This window comes from Falco biarmicus, chromosome 2, assembly GCF_023638135.1.
Source record: "Falco biarmicus isolate bFalBia1 chromosome 2, bFalBia1.pri, whole genome shotgun sequence".
Taxonomy (NCBI): Eukaryota; Metazoa; Chordata; class Aves; order Falconiformes; family Falconidae; genus Falco; species Falco biarmicus.
The window spans coordinates 120002780-120019668 of NC_079289.1; the positions used below are offsets into that span (position 1 = coordinate 120002780).

Consider the following 16889-nt stretch of genomic DNA (forward strand, 5'->3'; position numbering starts at 1 on the left):
AAAAAAAAAAAAGTTTGTTTAGCTCTGTTCAGATCTTCACTCCAGTTCTTTCTCTAGCCTGAGCCCAAGTTCAAGTAGAAAGCACCATGCCTAAAAATCAATCTTCCACTGATGGGCTAGTTGTCCAGTGCAAAGAGAAAACAGGGTACACACCAGTGTTTTAATTACCACCACTTTCTCCCAGTAAATTTTCTATAGGTCTTGATTTCTAACTCAATTTCATGTACTGTGAGCCAAGATTTTACAGGCTTCCACTTACGTGAAGACAATTTTTTAATGATTTAAGTCTCTTGTAAGTAGTCATGGTAATCCTTCCTTCATTTATATTTTACAGTCCTCCAGCCTGATGAAAATGGAATTCCAGGAATTTGAACAACCTAAATAGTCAGTCATTATTCACAATAATCTAACAAAATATGCTTCACTGAAAGTTAATATTAAAAAAAATTCAAGTTCAAATTAAAACTATTCTGGAAGTTTATTTGAAATAGCAATGACAATAAAGCACTACAATATCTCATTGAAAATTAGGGCACAAACAACACATGAATGGGACCATAACTGAATTAGTCTACACTGCAAAATAAAGAAGTAATCATCACAGGATTTGATAGCCATGCATTTAAACATATTCTAATCTCAAAACTAATAAGAAGGCATAACTATAAAAATAGATCTCTCATGTTAAGTCTCATAAAAGACCCAAAACTGCAAATCTGCTCTAAAGGATTTCCTCACATTTTAATTAACAATCATAAAAATACTGTGATGAGATAATCTCAGTTTATATAGAAGCATTTTCTCCATTTAAAATTATACTCAAGAAAGCTTAGTAAGCTGCATATTCCTTGCTGACAGGCACAAAAAAACCCCGTATCTTTTCTCATATATTATATATATGAAAAAACCACATGTGCGCAATTTAAAAGCGAAGGCTTAAAAAATCAGCCGAAGAGGTGAACTTGCATCATACTCAGGAAGACTGAATTAGATCAGCCCCCTACCTAAACTGTTTCTTCGCAAGCTGTGCTAGCCAGGAGTCCTCTGCAAGGAGCAGAAAGATGCTATGACTCACAGACGGTACCCAGCATCTTCTGCAGCCTCTACACCATCACTTACGGCTTACTGAGTCCTCCTGGGCCCCCTCTGTAGGGACCCTGCTACCTTCAGCCTAAAAATTAGGTCCCTAAGAATATATATGAATACTTGAATAAATTAGAAGCTGGGTATTCAAACAGATGCTGGATCACGGCCCAGAACTATTGTGTCATTTTCTGCATTTTGTGACTTGGCACAATTGCTGTGGTAGGTTGACGCTGTCTGTCAGCTACCACAGCCTGATGCTCCCACTTCAGTCGGAGGCAGCATGAAAAGGCTCAGACTAGAAAAAATGGTTGGCAGCTGCAATTCCAGCAGCAGTGGGTCACGCAGCTACATTACACTGTTCATATTAAATAACTAATGTTCCAGTCTGGTTTTATGTGTTCTGAAGAAACTAAGGAATATGGGCTGCTCCGTCCTAGAGATGAGTTCCTCAGCCACGTTGAACGAGGGCAGCATAAGGCGCACGCTACTCCAGAGAACATCTGGAATATGTGGAGATGGCTCCACAGGACACGTAGGTCACCCAGTGCTTACACTCGGTGTACAGCACTCTTTCCCTGACACATCACCTTGTACATCAAGCCTCTTACAGGAACTAGAAGAATATGGAGGGTTTTTCCTGTACAAAAAAAGACAGCGTGAACAGCTTCTCAGGCCATCCATACTGACCAGGAGCGGAGATGGAGGCTGCCCAGAAGACACACGTTACTCCAGGCGGTTGCCCTACGAGCACAGGCTGTGCAAGCCCAGAGTAGGAGCACTTGAGCTTTGAGGAATCTCTGTGGGGAAGCAAATGTCTCAAGGCAGGGACTAACGCCACATTGTATGGCTGACATGGGGAACACAAAGGGCCGAGTGGGGCGGCCTGGTGGGGGGGGGGGCTGCCCGAGGGGCCGGCCTGCTGCTTATGGCAGGTGGGGGAAAGGGAACCCACCGAACCCAGGAGCATGTGGCGATACAAACGGCAAAGCAGGCGCTGTGTCTCTTGAAATGGGGTTTCCCTGGTGCCCCCACCTGCTCTGCTCCTCTCCCTCAAAACACTTCTAGCAACAGTTCTCTCCCGTTTTCCAGAAAGCTCTCTGCTCATTTCACTCACGAGCAAAACTCCACCTGCCCCGGCAGCCGCTTCCCCGCCAGCCACAAGGGCAAGGGCAGCGCACGCCGGCCCTGCGGAGCCACGGCCGGGCCCGGGGCCCCTTCCCCGAGGGCCCGCTCCCGGACCCCCGCCTCCCCACCACCCTCCAGCGGCAGCGCAGCCCGATCCCAAAGCCGGGGTCCCTTCGGCCCAGCGTTCCTCCACAAGCTCGCGCTCACCACGTACGCAAGCCTCACACACACCAGCCACAGCTCCTCCTGGCCACCAAAATGGCCATCCCCCGCCCAGGCAGCATCCTTCTGCAGGCCTTCCCAAGCGATGCTCCGTCCTTCCCCGTCTCTGCTGCGAAGACCATTTTCCATATTACTTCTTTTCACAGGCTTTAGGGACATGCCTGGTTTAACATGCTGGAAGTAAGCTCTTTGCCATTTATTTGCACATGCCATCCCCTGCAGAGGTGCTGCGCTGCCTCTTTGGCCCAATTCACCAGCTACAGACAGCAAACTTCTCCTTCAGCTGGTTCGTATGTGCTCCAGTCAAAAACATTTGCTTCGAGCAGTGGGAGAAAACTGAACTTTTAAGTATAAAGCCAGTCCATCTTCTTTCTCACATTAATACACCCTGCCAAAGATTCAAAGTGCTGCTCTTGCAATTCTAAATACTCTAGCTTTCCTTAATTGTTCTCACCTCTAAAGCCTTCACCCTCCTAAACCTACAGATCAGAGACATACACTGCCAGTGACACAGTGAAGTTTAGCAAAAAATATGTTCCATTTCTCAGCCTCAAATGTTCCCAAATATCTTTTAAAGTCCAAGTGCAGTTTATAAATCAAAACCACCTCTATTGTGTTATTTTGTTTCCCTTAAACCAAAGAAAGAACTTACACTTTTTTTTCCTTAAACATTTGCTGCTAAAAGAATAAAAATCTGTGGGTAAAATTTCGAGTATTCCATTTCTGTATCTTTTTCCAATTCCTACGATCTTGGAACAACAAGTTTAGACTCCCCTCCAAATAAAATGGCAGAAAAGCAGCAGCTTTTCCAGTGTGAATCTGCATGCCAATGCACTCCACAAAATTTTAAGCTTCCAGTTGCATGTGCCATCAGTAGAAGAGATCACACCTGGGTACATACAAAATACAGCACCTAGAAGGCATAGCTAGAGCCCACACAAGGGCTTGGTCCCAGGGCTAAATCATATAAACCCACTAATGCTCCTCAGCTGCAGCAGTGGCCGCTGGTGGGGGCTGACTCTGCCAGGCTGCCTCGAGAGTCACTCATCACCTTAGTGCTTCCCTGCAACAGAGGGAAGAAGTGCCATCTCTGAGGAATCACTGCTCCTGCCCCAAGTCCTGGTGGAAGCTGAACCTCCTTAGGCTTTCTGACCTGGACACGTGCTGTTCAAGGTCAGGTCACACAGCAACTCCCACCCTCCAAGTCTTGCAGGGCAAAGCTTGGCTACCCCTGACATGGGGAGAACTCTTGAGCATACAACTCTCATCAGGTATAGCTGCAAATACAATTTGGACAAGGTTAAGCATTATGGACTCACCAACAGCGTGTTGGCAATAGCAATTATCGAGGATGTGCGACTATTGCAGAATTAGCCCACATAAAATTTTCTAGCCTTGTAATTGCAACTAAAGTTTTACCGAGCAGCCAAAGGCCACAAAGCATTCACTGTTTGAGGCGTAGCTCAAGCAAATGACACGATGCCACAAGAGACCTAAAGCTCAGATTATTTTTCCGCCACTGAAGTACCAGAGTTTAGGTTAGACTTCTCAAATCCTCTTAAAAGGCATGCTGTGGTACTTCCAAACTGGCTTAAGAGCCCAGGATTGCTGACATGTCCTAGGGAAAAGTGGCTCTCCTAAGCCGCTGTCAGTCCCGATTGTAGACAGAAGGAAACTGTTGTCAAACTTCACTGTTTGAAAAGGCTGGCACACAGTACCACTTACTCCAGAGACCATGATTACTTTCCTCTTTCATTAAATGATATTTAAAAAAAAAAAACCAAACTCCAACCTTCAACCCACATGCAGTCCTCCATCTTCCCTGAATAGAAGGAATCAAAGCAACTTTATAGGTTTTTTCCTTTAAAGTTGCCATTGAGAAAGCTAATGGGAAACTGCCAAGCTGAACATTTTATTAGCAGATGGAAGTTTTAGGTCTTAACCTCATACCTGGAATTAACACAAGCCTGGATAAAGCTGTTTGTCTAGTATCTATCCTTACTGCCTTTCCTAAAGAAAGAGTAATGGTCCACCTTTATAGAAAGAACAGAAGAAGAAAAAACCCACCAACACACCCCCACTAAATAAACCATCCAGACTTTATGAAAAGTTTTACTAAGAAAATAAAGAATTTCATTGCAATAGTCCTCTTAAAGCATCTATTACCATTTTCAATTAACTGGGTCCCTCAAGTTTTATGTAGTTTACTACACAGTCACAGAACTTGCAGACCATGAGCCACCAATCTCCTTGTGTGGTTATGAAAAAAGTCAGTGCTGTACAGTATGTCCAAAAAAGTAACAAATATTTACTCCACTGCACAAAGAGAGCCTCCTCCCAAGGAGCTACGGCACCCACCACACTCACCACTCTGCTCTTCCACACCTACAAGAAAAGCTTCTCAGAACAATCATCACTGTTTAGGGATGGTGACACCTCGAAGATTAGCACAGTTGAAAAGCAAGGAAAAGCAAGCTATTTACGGGGGATTTGTGAATTTGAATCCACACCTAAGACAAGGCACCCCACCATAGCAAGAGGGCTAGGTTTTATATATGCTTACACAAAACTTCCAGATGTGAAGCTCATACATGGCCCTCAGGAGCAACCATATATAAAGCTGTAACAGTAATTCACTTCAAAAAACAGTTTAAAAGCACTACTTCCATCCAGAAAAATGAACAAGCTTTCTGGGCTGAACCATCAACTTCAGTCTTCAAAATAACTCCCACATTTTATAAAACTGGACTGCGAATTCCAGCTAAAACCAATTTACCTTCTTCTTCTCCTCCAGGTGCGGGTATGACCCCTCATGACACCCTGCTGCTTTCTGGACGAAGCTTCTGGCAGCTCACGCTCACCCATTCAGCATTCATTAAAGAAACACACTGCATTATTCATTCCTCTGTGCCCTGTGCCACTGATGCAATGGAAAGAGAGCCAAAGATCACCAGCATACCGAGTATGCTGAAGCCCATCCTTCCTTATCACTGCTGTACTTGCAGATGGACATAATGATTAAAAAGTGACCTACTGAGTGCTTTGCACACCATTCAGAGCAGGAGGAAAAAGAAAATAATAAATGGGACGCTCCTAAAGCCAGCAGATGCCTTTCTGCAGCAGTTCAGAGGGTTAGCGTGCCCCCAGCAAAAGCGGGTAATTTCTCACGGCTGGGAGGAACACAGACTCTTCCCTTCCCCTCCCACACAGCGGAAAGGAAGCGGCCACCACGGTCACTATAGGCGACCACCATTACAGAGAGTTTCTGACCTCTGGCTCCTGAGTGGCACGCTGCCCAAGAGCGACTCCGAAGCTGCCATCACCCAGCTGTGCTGCATGGTGGCTGCGGCAGTGCTCCAAGCCCCAGTCCGTGGCTGTGTCCAGCAGGCTCTGCAGAGCCTAACGCCACCAGCATGCCCCAACACCCTGCTACATCCCCACTCTCACAACAAGACCTCTGAAAAAACACATTCCTCCCTGCCAATCCTACCCCTCTGGCTCTCAGGCAGACATGATACACCTCTTATGGCCCTCTGATATACCAGAATTTTGATATATAGGCCGGAAAGGTTACCTTCCCCAGTCCTACAGCAGCTTCCTTGTGGCTGCAGACAACAAGGGCTTACGGCTCTTTTGAGATAAAGAACTTTGTTTCTTACAAAGCAGGCATATGCTATGTTAAGATGCATAGAAGATGCCAAATACATTCCGTGAACCTAAACTAGAAAAACTGTCAGCATGCTTTTTTCCACATCCATGGTTATCAGCTTTGCAACTTGCCACTTACTCTCCACTATCTCAAAAGCTTTAGACTCCTCCCCCTGCCACCCTTGGAAGCTGTGCAGAAGTTTTGGATTTAACACTGCGGGGCACTTAAAATGATAAGCAATGACAAGAAATGACCTGCAGACACAACTGAATCTGGCTGAAATACCAGGACCTGAACCTTGGCAAACCTGCAGGTGAACTTCCAGCAGCCCCAAGCCGACATCAGAGAGTCAGGCAGACACTGAGGAATTTGCTGCTGTAGGGCAGCACACATTAACCGGGGTTAAACCTTTTGGGTAAAGGTCATACTAAGGACTTAAACTTCAAAGCTAAGACAGAACCTGTTGCATCATTCAACAGTAGTGTGATGAGCAAGGTCAAACTAAGCCGTGGAACAGCTACCCCTCCAAAAGGCAAAGCCCTGGTACAGAAACCATGTCAAGAGCTAAATCACTACAGCAAAAACATTGAAAGCTTCCAGAAAACATTAACAAAAAAAAACCCCACTTATAATGGCAACAAAGATGCAAAATGTAAATTTATGCAAGTCACCATCATTATTTGCTTATATATTAGCAACTGTTTCAAATCATAGAACAGTCTGCACAGCAAGCTCTGCATTACCAAGAGTTCTTGTCTGTACAGAAACCTGATAGTAAGAAACATAAATCACTCATATAAACTGGAACCTGGTGGGACATTCATATTACTGACTTCCTTATTGCTTCTGTGGGTAAGTAGGGTTCAAGACTAGCAGTAAGTTGTGCAGTAGTTTGAGAACTGAGGAGTAATATTACACAAACGATAAGTCTCAGTCATGAATTAAAGTTGGAAAAATTATCCCCTTGCTAACCTTTCAAGCTGTCAAGTGTAAGATGCAAATGTTTTCTTGATTTACATCACCAGTTGTCAGCACACTACTTCGTTGGCAGTGTCAGAAACTTTCAACTTCCCCAATCTGAGAAAACAAATCCCACAATGCTATGTGAATGAGTTGTAAGATAACACTTCCCCTATTGTCTTCTCCATATGCAAGCACTTAATATACAACTTGATGTGCAGTATCGAGAATGAAGGAATCTACTCAGAAACCTTCTCTCTTCTGATGTTACACAGCTACACTGAAGTTCCCCAAATCCCGCCTAAACATTCCATTCTTTGTCCCTCTTCTTCTGTTCCATGTATAGCTTTGTAGGTAAAAGCCATTAAGCTCATCTCTGCTCTTCAAAACAAGTAGAATAAACTAACAAACAGATATGATTTTATCTGGATGAGTCACAGAACTCATTTTGCTAATCTACATTTCATGAAACAAAATTCCATGCCAAAAGGGAATAATACCCAGGCTAAAACTCTAGACAATCAACAGCAAAATAATTCAGGCACTGCAATTAAAGAACCACATCTCACAACTAACATTAAGACCTCACACCTGCATCTAACTGCTATTTTTAAGCCCAGTTCAAACTGGGTGTTCTCTGTAAGCTACCTAGTTACAGAGGCTTATGTGAACACTTACCATTCCACTGCACAGATAAACCACATCAGCCCTCTCTTGCCTCTCAGCCTTAGCAATTCTTCCTGGCCAGCATGATAAACTCACTCAATTCAACACCAAGTTCTTTAAAAGTAAGTTCTTCCACTTTGATTTGAAAAAAAAAAAACCCCAAAAAAAACAAAACAAAACCTAACCAACCCTAAACCCACCCACAAAAAAACCCCACAGAACCCCAAAAACTCAGAGAAAAAAAACACAACAAAAACTTAACATGTCAATCGGTTGTGTGAAATGCCCCATTTAACTCTAGACGTATACAAGCTACATCTATTTTGTTATCCAGTATCTAAAGTTATTTTCTTTAGTTCAATCAAAAATATGCAACTTCTGTGCACTGTATTTGTGCAGGATTCATCTGACTGAAGAATAATGCTGAGTTCATTACAAGTTTAATTGAAGGTGACCCAATTTAAAGGACTTGTTGTTGTTGTTGTTTTTTAGAAGGGCTTGTCCTTAATGGGGCTTCATAATTAGTTTCAAAATAGTCTGATAAGAAATGAAATTTAAAAAATAAAGGATCCAAGAAAAATGTAAAATCCTAATTTTGCAGAACAGTTATCAGCTTTCTGTATGTACCTGTTTCTGCGTTAGAGACACGGAACGGGTCAAAAGTATACCAGCACATACCTGAACTGGCTTTCTTTTACAATAGCTTAGAATCCAGACTCCTTTTACAGAACAAAATACATATTCCAGTTCTCCTTTACGAGCCTAAAAGAACTTACTGAAGGAGTCCATTTTGTTAAACAAAGGTCCTATGTGATACATCTTCTAGCTTTCTCTCACCGCAACAGTCTATCTGGTGCAATCATCCTATTTGTACCCTATTTCATGCAACACCACTCTTGGCCCATTTCATCTTTAGAAAGTACCCTCTTTTTATTCTATTTCTTTTTGAGCTTCTCCAGGAATCTCCCCCCCCCCCGAAGACATGAAGAGGTCATTTTAAAACCCGATTCTGTGACGCACCCATTTAAAACACACAGTGCCTTGCTGCAAAAGAGAAGTATCTCCAACTGAGTCATCGTTTGGGGGTTGCCTGTTACATGACTGGGATTTGTCCTTCCTTCCCCTTCACACAACAGGAAGCCTGTGGTGAAAGTAAGACGCCTGCAGAAACAAAGCCTGGTACCACAGAACACCGCAAAGAAACAAAGACTTTTAATACAACTTTTAAGCTGAAACCAGAGGTCTGCAAAATGCGGAGACACACTGCTAACAGTAAGGTAGTGGAGCTCCCTCTATTGAACTAGCTGCCATAGCTCTTCAAGCTTAAAAGATGCCAACTCTGCTCAGAATCAATGTTTTGTTAAAATGAAAAACCGAAACTCCCCAGCCCAGACAGCTGGGATGCACCCATCAGGTACACTGTACGAGAGAGCTAGCCGAGGGAAGGGGACAGCCACCGCCCAGAGCTTCGGCCACATGTCGAAATATCACCAACCTGCCAGGGCTCCAGCCCGGAGGACTTCTGCTCTCCATGAGATGGGAGGAGATGTTTAAAACGTGCCTGCTGTTTCAGTGCTTTCCCTCAGGACCAAAACTGCTGTGACCGATAGCCATGTCTACTGATGCCGGGAGGTGCTGCAGATGGGGCTACTGCAGCACAAAATGCAATGCGTCAACGCGGTTCAAGCATCTGAAGTTTTTCTTCACAATAAGGGGTTAACCATCCGGAGTACAATTTAATTGAAAACAGATGATACGGATATATAGACTGCTGAAACACTCATTAAATCACCAAATGCACTTTTTGCTTGTTATCAAGGGAACAGATCAGTATTTCCACTGCTATTGAAGGCACTTCAAATGCTTTCTAACCAAACATTACAGAACTGTTCTAACCCCTGATAACCTCTAAAAATCATACCCTAAAGCTGCAGGCACTCTCTCTACGGTTTTATCACTTTCTCCCTTTTTTTTGCCTCCAAAAAGAGGCATATTTCTTAACAGCAAAAATACCAGTTCAGTAGAAGCAGCAGTTGTTTTAATAAGTAAATATTTATTTGCCTTTCTGGAGACCTAGATGCATGATAAGAAAAGCAATTTAATCTAAAGGCAGGCAGGTATCCTCAAAAGAGTTGCCACTTTGGAGCAGAAGATTAACATCCACAGGCGTAGGACTGCCTGTGATTCAAGCCATCCTCAATAAAACACATGGGGGGAAGAATGAAAACAAAACCAGAAAAAAGGAAGAAACTCGATCCAATGGCTGCCAGTAGTAGATTGTCAGCATACTAGTTATACTGCAATCTCCTCTCTAAAAGATAAAATTAATTTTCAAGTGTATTAAAGACAGGAACATAGAGCCTCTTTTAATATCCATCCTGTTCTTATTAAAGAAAAGATACCAGGATAAAGAATGTGTAGGTCAAAGCCCTGTCTTCAGGGAAGATAAGGCTCAACAATTTCAAATCAAGGGGAGTTGTTAATACTCAGTTTTTCCTGGATAAATCACGTTCTGCTCAAGTCAATTCTAATTATCACCCTACAGCATTTGCAGTTCTTGAAGAGTCTCTCATTTGAGCATCGGTGCATGGAAGCGTAACTATTTTTCTTGAAAGGAGAGGAACTCAAGAGAAATCAGCACAGTGCAACAGGTCCTCAATTCTTTTACAAGTGTGGCCTTGCAGTTTACATGCATTTTCTATTAAAAAAAAATAAAATTATTGTATGACCAGAGGAATGAGCTATACGCTAGTCAACCAATAGGAACTTTGAGGAGCACTGAACAGAGAGTATGTAGATCACAGTTTTTGGATATTGTACTCTTTCTCAAAAAACAACATGTAAAAGTCTAGCCCTGTATCAGTTTGCTGAACTAAACAAGACCATACTAGAAAAACCATATTGTTAGTGATGTGAAAAAACTGTTTCCACAATCAGCATGGTAGTATTAAAAAAAAAAAAAAAAAAACAAACAACCTCCCACATGTGAAACAGCAGTGGAACAAGTGCTGCAGACCAACCCTTGAGCCAGCTTATCTGTAGCCATCACACCTAGGGTCATGTAGTGCAGCTCACAGAAAGAGAAACGGAATATTGATCATCTAGCATTAGGAGGTCTTGTTACAAATTATAGCTCCTACAAAGTTAGCACATTCAGTCTCTCAAGTGGTAATAAGCTCAAAGTATATACAGGTAGACTTGGCTCCTCCGTAGCTGTTTCTTACTCAGCAGTCTGCTTTTCTTTCACTCAATCAGTCCAAAACTACCCTCCAGCAGTTTTAGCAAAAGTTTAGCAAAAACTACCCTCCAGTATGTCCCTGTGTCAGGAACCTAAGAAAAGCCCACAGTGGTGTGATGTGGTATGACTAGCCAACACGCTAAAGCTATTGCCACCACAGTAGTGCTTATTTATGTAGGAGGTCCTTCTGCACCATACGTAATCAGGTGTGACGTCATGGAAATCTGCAGTGAGGACCCTGACAGCTTAAGACTATAAAACGCACTACAGAAGTAGGCTATTTGTAAGAAAATAGAAAGATAATTTTATCCTGATCGCAGATGTAATCTGCATTATGTAAAACACAACGCTATTTTCTTTGGTTTCCCCTTCATGTGTCATCGTGCATAAATATTTAGAGATTCTGCTCCCCAAAACTTTCTGCTGGAAATAAGCCAACAAATAGCTTAACTTCTAATACAAAGACAGCTGGAACTGTTTACCCTGGGATTACACATTAGCATCCTAGGTTACCTTCAGGAAGGAGTATGGATGGTACTGTAAGAAAGGGTATTACTCTTACAAAGGTTGGAAAGTGGAAATAAGATATCTGTGGTAAGTCATATTTAATCCCAAGATAATTATTTCATGAACATAATAATTTCTCCAGTAAAAATCAATGGGCTGAAATTTCAGAGATTTACAGACCTGAATGATTTCTGCTGTTGCCCTCTGCCTTATGAGAATTGCTAAGAAACCCAGCAGAGCAAGGGAGGAGCACAAGAAGGAAAAAATAATTTATGTTGAGAGACTTTTCTAGCACATTCAAAACAAAAAAGAAAGAACAAAAAAGATTGCAAACACTTCCCAAAGCAAAGAATTTAACAACTTACTGTTTTGCTACCTGTGCGTTGGATACATAATATATCAAAACATATATACATGGTGTAGACATTTCCTGACTTCGCATTCAGAAAATCCATGTGCACTTCAGGTCTTAATACAGAAAGCCAGTTTCTGCAGGTCAGCATCGCACCACATGTACTAGGGGAAAAACCCCTTAGTCAGGAGGGAGAACACATGTCATGTGAATGAGAAGACCACACATTACAGCCTCACTACCCTTACACAATGTGGGGATATGTAACAAGTCTTCACTAATAAAACATAGTACCAGAGACACCGAGCTTGGTACTTGTAATTCACCAGAAAGCAGGGGGAGAGGGAAGCTTTACAAAAGGTCACGATTAGCTCCTGATTAAGAGTTAACTTCCTTTTCACATAGTCATTTCCTCTAGAAAAGTATGAAATTTTAATTGGTGTTCTCGTTTAGTCTGACCTAGACTCAGTCTCCTAGCACCAAATGCAGACTTGGACACCACACACACACACACCCTTTTTTTTTTTCTCTCTCAAGTGTGTATTTTCCTCAGCAGTTTACCTTGTCAAAAAAGAACCTCAAAATTTCTCATGGGGATCTACAGTCAGCTTGAATATTGCTGGAGATATCTACACCTGACGCACATAAACTTTTAATATGCTTTTAACAGCTTATCTATTGCTTTCAATACACAAACTTGAAATGGCACTCCCAAAAGCCAAGCAACATGATAGAGTAATATATCCAGAATTTGTTGTAGATGATAGCAAATTAGCTATCACCTAAAATAGCTGAGATAGCAAGGAGAAAGAAACGTGAAGTCTACAGTCATATCAAGAGCTTTTTATGGATATTTTAATATTTAAGTACCTTTTACACACAGAATAAACAGGGAACTAGAGGCTTAAATCTTGTATTAGGCTTCCCAGGCATTTTCAGTACTGCAGAGAAAGTTTCTGAGCCGAGGTGGGGCTGGTTCCTCCCCCTAGGTCTTTGCTCACACCGTTAGCCCGAGCTTCTCCTTGAGAGGGCAAGGAAGAAATGGAGAGCAGAAAGAACCAGGCAGATGGTTTTACCTCCAACCAATTATTTAGATCGTAGTGGTCACATCCCACCTTTTTATACATCTCCATCAACACAACTCCCGAGATAAAATATTTTATGGCTTCACGTTTCATTCAATGGGAGAATGTAGACAGTCACACAATCTGTGAGATCATTTTGTATTTCCTAGGATAAACCTCTCCGGGGGGGGGGGGGGGGGGGGGGGGGGAGAGGGGGGCAAGTCATGCTGCTTAGAAGCCGAGGTGCTTATCTCTCCTGGATACTCCACATGCCTTTCAGATCTCATAAACCAAACAATCTCTCCTGAAGACTTTCTCTATATTACAGAAACCAGTATCTTCTGTAAGTTCTGCCACCGAGACTGATAATTTTTATGTCCTACGGTGATTACACGCTGTAGTTGCCAAAGCAAAAGCCTAGCAGAACAGCCTGCCATATTGCTTATGGTTCCAACATCGCTTTGGGTTCTGTTTGGAGCTTTTTTCTTTTTACTATTCTAATTGAAATTAAAGCTTTGGCAGCCTTACTTTATGGCTGTAGCTCATTTCCTACTGAACTAGAGCCTGCAGAAAAGAAACATTAATAAATGCAGCAAAAAAAAGCTCTGTTCTGATCTTCCCTTTGGATGAGAAGATGCTGCCTGTAAATGGTTAACGGGAAAGCACACAGTAACAGGGCAGAGGCCAGGAATGAAAAACCACCAACTCGACACTTCTGCAAACCCTTCGCGGCAGCGAAGGCAGGCGCAGAAAGGCAAAGCCATTCCTTAAAGCAATACAGAACGTTACCACAGGCTGACGCTCTTTCTACAAGAATAATGAGCCGGGCTCCGCGCTGAATGCAGCACTCCGCACTTCACAGCTTCTCCCTCAGACTTCACTTTCACGCTCAATATTTACAAAATAAAGCCTACAAGCACCTCATGGCCAAAATATTCCCGCAACAATCAGGGTATTTAGCACTCCCCGCGCCTTCCCACTTCCCCAACGCCTCAAGAGCGCTTTCACAGGGGCGGCGGGGAGGGGGGTAAGTGACCCACGCCAGCCCGATCCATCCTCACCCCACGCAGCGCGACCGCCAGGCGTGGGACCCGCGCTGCCCCCGCGTGCCCCCAGCATCGCGCCCCGGGTAGCCCCCGGCATCGCGCCCGGCAGCCCGCCCCCGGGTACCCCGGTACCGAAGCCGGGGAGGGAAGGAGCGGCCGAAGCGCCCAAGTTGGAGGCGGCTGGCCACGGGGACGTGCCGCTCCGAGCCGCGGCTCTCCCGCCCGCCGCGCGCTGCCAACGCCCCGGAGGGACCCCGCCGCCGCCGCTCCCCACGGGGGGAGGCGAAACAGCCCCCCCCCCCCCGCCGCCCCCCCGGCTGGGGCAGCCCCTGCCTTCCCCTCGGGAGAGGCGGCAGCAGCGCGCCCCGGGGGCGGGGGGCAGGAGGGGACCAGCCCCGGCCGCTCCCCGCCGAGGCGAAAGGGGCTGCGGGGGCCGGGAGCGACCCCCGGCGCAGAGCCCCCGGCTGACGAAGGGCGGCCCCGCGGGCGGCAGCGAGCGGCGGGCGGGCACGGCCACCCGCGGCCCCGGCCTCCCCCCCCGGCAAGTTCGGTGCGGCCGGGACAGCGCGGGCCGCGGGTGCCGCTGCTCGCGGCGGGCGGGCGCTCACCGGGCGGCAGGCAGAGCGCTGCCAGCAGCAGGCACAGCAGCGGCGGCGGCGGGCGGCGGCAGGAGGCGCAGGCGGCGGCGGCGGCGGCGGGGGGGCTCCATCATCCCGCCTGCCCGCGGCGGGACCGGCAGGCAGCGGCGGAGCGGGGCGGTGCGCGGCGCCCGCGGGGGGCTCTTCCCTCTCGGAGCGGAGCGGGACGGTGGTTTCTCCCCCTCCGAGGCGGGGAGGCGGCAGCTTTCCCGGGGCGGCGGGAGGAGGCGGGAACTTGCGGGGCGGCTGACTCTCCGTCTCGGCGAGGAGCGACTCCGCACCGGAGCAGGTGGCGGCTTCCCTCTGGCAGCCGAGCGGCGCTCCAGGACTGGGAGCTGCGGCGGCAGAGGCGGAGCCGGGCGGCGGCAGCGGCAGCGCTGGGTCCGCCCCCCCTGCTCCCGCCCCCGCCGTCGGGCGGGCAGGGCCAGCCGCCGCCCCGCCGCTGCCGCCGCCACTACGCCGGGCCTGCCCCGGGGGGGACGGGGCCGCTGCTGACCGCGGGGGGGACGGGGCCGCTGCTGCCCCCCGGGGGCACCGTGGAAGCAGCGGGGCGGGGGCAGTGGGGCTGGTGGGGTGCGGGTCAGCCGGCCCCCCTTGGCCCAGCCATCCTCTGCATCTGCCCGGTTGGCTTGGCTGGTTCTGTGCGCAGGATGTGTGCTGGATGGCAGTGTTTCAAATAAAAAGCTAACTATTATTATTAATAATAATAATGATGATAATAATAATAATAATAATAGTAGTAGTAATAATAATAGTAATAGTAGTGATGCCTGATGCCTGTTATGTTCTGTCTTTAGAAGTGTGATGGAGGCCCTTGTTATCCCCTCCCTAGCCACAACAGAAAAAGTAAAAGGAACCAGAGATGATAATAACCAGTTTAATCTGATTTAACTAATTTATCATAGGAGTCGGGTAAAGGGAAGGGAAAGGAGCTCACAACACATCATTTTGTGAAGAAATGTGCTGAAGGGCAAAGGAGGGGATCGTTCATCACTCTAGAAGTCGGCTGCCCTAAAGGTCAAAGAGATCCCTGGCAGAAGGAATGTCACCCAGGAGCACTTCACTGCCCCTCGCTGCCTTCCCCCACCCCCGGGCCAGAGCAAGGGGTGCTGTTTGAGGGGGGTAATGGGCGCCCCAAGCACTCAGCCAGCCACAGCCAACGGTAACGGCACGGGGTGCCCAACATATCTCCCACGCTGCCACATGAACTAAGCCTGATGTCCGAAATCTAAAAATATGAATCATCGCTGGCCCCTCCAGAGGGACTTTCTGGTAGTGAAATCCAAAGTGTCAAGTGCTTTATCTCACTTGACCATGTGATGATGTGAATTCTTAGACAGGAACTTCCCCAAAACTCCTGGAAATCAAAGACAAACTTACCCGGTCTGTTCTGCAAATAATATCTTCACTGTTCTCAAAACAAGTTTCATGATGGCTAACAACTAAGAACACTCAAGCATTACTGTGATACAGAGTAGGTTTAGAATAACTCAGCCTGCGTCTTTTTTTCCTGATTAATCACGCTTGTTTTCTGTGAAGTGGGGTAAGAATATTTTGCTTTTAGAACTTCAAGTCTAAAGCATCCACTTTAAAATGTTCTTCTGTTCTCCCACATTATTATTATTATTGTTATTATTATTATCTTTTATTGTGTAAGGCATGCTATGCAATCATTTAAAAAATATTTTACTTTCTAGGCTTACTGCTCAGCAGAGCTCTGTCATCCTTTGTTTTCTCAGCAGATTTCTCTCTATGGGCACATTACTGAGCAGATTAAAAAAAAAAAGTACTACTTTTAAGATCAAATAAGCTTTTTGTCTTCCTGTTGAAGCTGATTAGTATTTCCCATTCAGTCTTTTTGACTTCCATGTTTAAAAGCAGTGGAGTACTCATTACTAGGGATATTTAGTACTTTTATTGCAGTCGAGCCTGGAGTCCCCCTCAAAATCTTGAGCAAGACATCAGATAGAATTGCACTGAGATGACCACCTAATCCAGTTCCAAGTTGTATTCCTACTAGAGTTTTTTAACTCCTAGTGCTTTTAATAGCATGTGCTGGTTTTGCAACAACTTGGTCTCCATTATGAATTAACGGCCTAATCCTGCCTTCTTTATTGGTACGGGCAAACCTGTTGAAGCTAGCAGGATTGTGGCTGGGAAAAAAAAGATGGAAAAGTCAGTCTAAAAATTACCTGAATGCAAACAAACATAGAAGAAGAAAGGCATTACAAGCCAGAATTCACTGGGCATTCAGTATACATTTCCTTTCAAACATGGCAATGGCAAGATCAGTTTGTATAAATACAAATAGATGCTTTGCTGGCTTAGGGTATTAA

The 16889-nt window shown here is 45.5% G+C and overlaps 1 protein-coding gene across 3 annotated transcripts in view; it reads right to left on the reverse strand.

The window, feature by feature from the left end:
• ALCAM (activated leukocyte cell adhesion molecule) overlaps window positions 1-14921 on the reverse strand; it is a 124942-nt gene extending 110021 nt beyond the window's left edge. Inside the window, exon 1 of one of the 3 annotated variants that reach the window (XM_056328691.1) lies at window positions 14524-14921. The gene's annotated coding sequence lies outside the window, so the exon portion shown is untranslated. Of the gene's footprint in view, window positions 1-11818; window positions 11840-14523 lie in introns of those variants that run through there. The other 2 variants (XM_056328692.1, XM_056328693.1) reach the window with 2 other exon arrangements.
• Window positions 14922-16889: the final 1968 nt, after the last annotated feature.